The sequence below is a fragment of the Orbicella franksi genome, chromosome 5, assembly GCF_964199315.1.
Source record: "Orbicella franksi chromosome 5, jaOrbFran1.1, whole genome shotgun sequence".
NCBI classification, from domain to species: domain Eukaryota; kingdom Metazoa; phylum Cnidaria; class Anthozoa; order Scleractinia; family Merulinidae; genus Orbicella; species Orbicella franksi.
In genome coordinates, this window is record NC_138149.1 from 11,979,252 (window position 1) to 11,984,655 (window position 5,404).

The 5,404-nt window shown below is 38.2% G+C and overlaps 1 pseudogene; it reads right to left on the reverse strand.

The window, feature by feature from the left end:
* Nucleotides 1–3,020: 3,020 nt before the first annotated feature.
* LOC145488544 (trace amine-associated receptor 8b-like) lies at nt 3,021–4,227 on the reverse strand (annotated as a pseudogene).
* Nucleotides 4,228–5,404: the final 1,177 nt, after the last annotated feature.

Consider the following 5,404-nt stretch of genomic DNA (forward strand, 5'->3'; position numbering starts at 1 on the left):
TTTACTGATGTGTCCTATTGTTTGTAATCAGTAATCTAAGGCTCCGTCCGCGCTAAGCCGGGGAAATTTGAAAACGCAACTTTATTTCTCTGGCGAGGCCTGCCGTTAACACTAATCCGTCACGAAAACGGAGCTTTTCGAGAACGCTCTTCAAACCGGAGGAATTTGAAAACGCCGGCTTTGCGTTTTCGTGTGGACGGAAAACATTTTGAAAACATAACTTTTCGAAAACGATGTCGTCAAGATAATCACATGATTTTCCTGACCGAGTTTTCATCAAACACAAATCCAAAATGACCAGTGATTGTTGCGTTTTCAAAATTTCTCCGACATAGTGACGGAAAACATTCCATGCGTTTTCAGAAAGAAAACACAGTTTTCAAATTTCTCCGGCGTAGTGTGAACGGAGTCTAAGAAGGAAATAAATCTTTATTAGTCCCTACGTATTTTGTATGATTACTGCATTTACTCGAGAGTGCGTTTTTTGGAGTGATCCGGGTCAGTGATCCAAGATGACCCCGACAATGGTGCATCAGAGGAACCGATGATGAATCCTCGCTGGGCAACGATTCATCCGATTCATCTGATGTAACATGATCCAAGTTATCCTGACCCGGATCAATTGTGCGGTTCTCTGATAACAGAGAGATTTCCAACGATTTCGCGAAGAGTTGGAAAACGTGTTTAGATAACACAAGATTTCGTGTTGCTGGCTTCTCTTTGCACTCGTTGTCTGGTGTTCCCTAGCGCTATAATAGACACTTTGCATAAAAGGCGCCAATATTTGAATAACAATGCTTGTACATCCCAAGTCTCACATTCATGTGAAAAATCCTTTGTCTGGAAACATTTGCCAGAGGCTTAGGATGTATAAAGTATTCTTATTCAAATTTAGGTGCAATTTCTGCAACATGTCCATCATCCAGCATGTGAGTGTGGCCTCAAACGTACGAAGAAAAACCGAGAGAAACGGTGAGAAAATGTTATGATGAGAAATACAACGACAGCAGCAAGGTCACCGCGGCCAAAGATGTTCGCCGAAACCGAAATTCAGATAAGGTGTTGTGAAACAAGGTAACGTAGACAGAGTGCCATGCTCCGAGAATATGAAACGCGTAGTCGATTCCAAACAGGCAAATTTAAGTAGAAGAAAAATAGAGATTAGGCAGCGGCAGACTGAGAAAGGGAAGACCAAAATCAACGCGGTAGCGATTTTTTGTTGATTCTATTGTATCTTGGGAGATAGCTTTGTAATTTCTAAGAACTTTAAATGCTAGGAAAAGTTGCATAAGTTTTGGACTGTTACATTTTTGGATACATTGTACACTAAACATGTTTAATTTACAGTTGGATTCGTCCGGCCCTTCTAAGGATTTGATTTTATCAGAGGGAGCGTGTATACAGCACCCTAATGTTTATAAACAGTTCAGGTCTCACTCGATGAAAAGCGAATCGATGTTATTCGTTACGAACCACATACCTAATCTTTGAGGCCTTTCAACTTATTTTTCCAACAGCGTCATTGACTTTTTGCAGCTGCGAGGTTGTTTCATCAAGTTATATGAGAAAGAAGGAAGCATAAAGCTTCGCATTCATATTGGCGGCTGACATGAAACTTTGAATTTACCTCATGCAAGTAGTTGCGGATTGTTTACATTTTGTGATGTCTTACATGAAACAAAACAAAAAACGAAAACAAACTCTCGAGAGTGCGCAGTACGGACTGGAAATAATCTTTGAGGAGGGATTTCTGGAGGTAAGGCCCTCATTTTCTAACTTGCAAGGAAATGTATGCCAGGGGGCAGGCATTGTCCCCAAGTGGTCGTGAACAAATAATAAATTATTCTAAGTAAAGTAATCCTCTTTATTAGCAAGTCTTATTTCTGCGGTAAGCTTTTTGATTCACTTTTAGAAAACGTCTTGAGAAATTTAACGAACGAGCGAAACGATCCAAACGAAATCGCCAAAGCAATCGAGACAGCGGAAACTATTGAATCAAGACAAAATCACTGCACTAAGTGAAACTCGTTATCATTATTGAAAGCATTGAACGTTATTCATGCCACCTGGGTACCTTTCCAGGCTTACCTGATTACTTCTCCGGGCAGCACTGTTTCCTTCATTTCGTCTCGCGTTGTTTTATCAGTAGACCTTTTACTTTAAACCCATTCAAGGAAATTCAGCTTGACAAAATTAGTTCTCATCTCCAATTGTTAAACACGCGCGCTGACCATACTTTATTCTAGAAATAATAAATTTACCATGATTTTTTCATTCCATTTCTTTCAATTTTTTTTTGTTATAATGAAAGAGCCATCCATTTATTGACAAGCTCTTCATGATTCGTCTGGCTTAGAAAATACAGCTTTACTCAATTTGTTACTTTGTTTTCGAATTTTATTCTCCGCGTTTTCTCGTAGATTTCTTCTCATTTTTGGCGTCGGAGGAAAAACTATCACAACCCAGGAAAGTGCGAACTTCATACATAACTCGACATATTTGAACGAGAAAGCGTTGAGGCTACTGTAAGTACAAGATCGAACTCGATAATGCAAGAAATTAAAATATGTTTAGTTCAACCGTAGAATTTGGACGATTCATTTCACCTTGCGTTTGCTGTTTGCCGCACGGCGTTAAAAATGAGATGGATCCAAAATTTCGCCCAGCATGCCTTACGATACATTTTCAACACCGCCTAACTTGCCCTCCGAGGAAAGGTCCATTGCCCGCCTGAATCGTCACTTGTCTGTTGCTTTCTTTGCACTTATGAGGTCTTTGTAAACAGTTCTCAGACGTTGTGGTTAACAAACCGCGGTTGGATCTTGCGCGTGCACTGGGGAGGCGTAGTAAGCTTCTGTAGTTAAAAAGACGGTTTTAGACGCTGCCATTGGTTTAATTTATTTTCAGCATAAGCAAATTTAAATACATGAACATAGCACTCTGTTTTTCGAGACAGTATAATTGATAGTCGGTTAGAATTAGCTTCCAACGGAATATTAAATTCTATGAATTAAGAGGAAACCGGTTTATGCTGTTGACAAGGAAATTAATCATGTACATTGAATTAAATTATATCGATTTCATCGGCGAAGTTTTTCATTACTTTAATGTGCAGCTGCTACAGCTGGAGAAGACATTCGAAACACAAATTGTCTCATTTCTTTCTGTCGCCAACAGTAAATTAATGGATTGAGGAGAAAGTTCAACATGACAATCATACGGAACCATGGCGTCAAATAAGCAGTGTTCTGTTTCTCTATAAAAGACACAAATGATAAAGCCCCCGGTGAAAAGCATAACAAAACAGCGCCGACCACATAAAAAGTTGTCTTAAGTGCTTTTCTCTCCTTGACAAATCTTTCCACCTCTTCTTGGAGTAGCTGTTGAGCTTTGATTTTACTTTGCAGATGAGCCGCTTTCTTATACAAAATCGTGTAAGAAGTCGTCATGAAAACAATGCAAGAAATCATGACGATGGACACTACCATCTTGCCAATTTTTTTTCCCTTACCTTCATTAAATAACAGATTGGGTAATGGCCTTCTAAGGATTGAACAACATAAAGCGAGAACCCAAGACGATGTTACTGCCACCTTAATGTTCCGCGCTGTTACGAGATAAGGATATGCCATGGTATATTTGATGGCTATTAACCTCTCGCAAGTGACTAACATCAAATGGAGAGCCGACGAAAGAGTAACTGCCGTGATAAGGAGAAGGTGAAGAGGACAAACAATGTCAGTATTTATCCCACCAAGTAGCTGGAAAATTCTACAGATAATAAGGGTTGGCTGGACAAGGGGACCAGTTAATGCATCCGTTACCGCCAGGCAAGCGAGCAAGATGTTTGCGTAACTCTGTAGTCTTGGTTTTCTTTCTACAGCCATGATCACCTACACGTTAAGAACGACAATAAAGGGGCAAGTAATGCTGTTAAAGATGATGGCGATGATGTAACTAACCTTGAGTGGGACATTTAGAGCTTCGTCATCCATGGTGATATTTGTTATCGCTTGGGAAATGTTTGTTAGATTTGATGCGAAAAGGTTAGTCATATTGAGTTGAAATTAAAGAAAGTCTAACAACTGGATACAGACCTCTCCCACATTATATATCAGTTTCGTGTTGCGGAAAATTGACTTGCAGCATGTCATTAATTTCCTGGATGATAAGTCTTTTTTGTACATTTCATACGTTTTGATCCGGGATTAATTTCATGAAATTCTATGTAAGCCTCAATTTGAACTAAATGATTTTAGTATATCATTTAAGCAACAAGAAAACTTGGGACAGAAATGTATAATTTTCCAAAATTGAAAAAAAATGTATATACATCAAAAACCATGGATTTATCAAAAGAAAGAAAAACACCCAACAACATTAAAGTTTACAGAAAGGGCTTTTATATGGAGAATGATCCCCTCCCTTTTAATTTGCTGCACAGCGAAATTAATATTAAAATGTACTTAACGCCATTGTGAAGTTAACGTTAACAGACTAACCTGAGGGTTATTCAGGCTACTTGGGTGTTTTTTCAGGCTAACCCGAATAACACTTCAGTTACCAGTGTTTCCGCCATTTTGGGTTTTTCGGTGGTTTTGATTCGGACGTTTGAGTGGTCTCGCTTTTTTCGGTCGTTTCGTTTGTATCTCGATTCGTTCTTTGGGTGCTTATGCCTTTCCTCACTTGGAGACGACGAGGGCAGTAGATTATAACGTTCTAACGTAGCTCAGTATTCTGAAGTTTCTGATTTTTTTCCCGCTCTAGAGCGTGATAGAATAGATAGATGTCTCTCGTTCTACGAGATTACGCTGTTGTGTTGTGGCCAAAGAGCTGCGCTACCAAACCGCGGTTAGCGTGCTTGCGCTGAGTAAAAGTACTAAACTTTTCATAAAAAGACGGCATCAGTCATTACCATTGACTTATCTTTAGTACAAACGTATTAAGACTGATAACGACTTTACAATTGTTCATTATATATTCTTCGGGCCAGAATTATTATCTTGTTTGCTACCAATGGAAAACTCAATCAAATTCCTGGAAAAACATTTAATCTGCCCTATATATCGGTGAGAATATAAATATGCATGACATATTACACAATTAGAAATAAAATATCGTTTTTAAGATCCTCTTTTAACTATAAATATGCATATTACACAGTTATAAATAAAATATCGTTTTTAACTTCAACAACTCGAAAGAAAATTCGAAACAAAAGGTCTGTTGGTCATTCGTCCATGCAATTTTTGTTTAAAATTAAAAATCTGTTTGTTTGTTTGTTTGTTTTTTTTTTGCCATTTATAAATATATTTACAACATATCAATGTATAGGGCGAGGAAGCCCAGAGAAACCAATAAGTAAATGTAAAGGACTACCTTAAAATTAAAATTGAAAATTTAT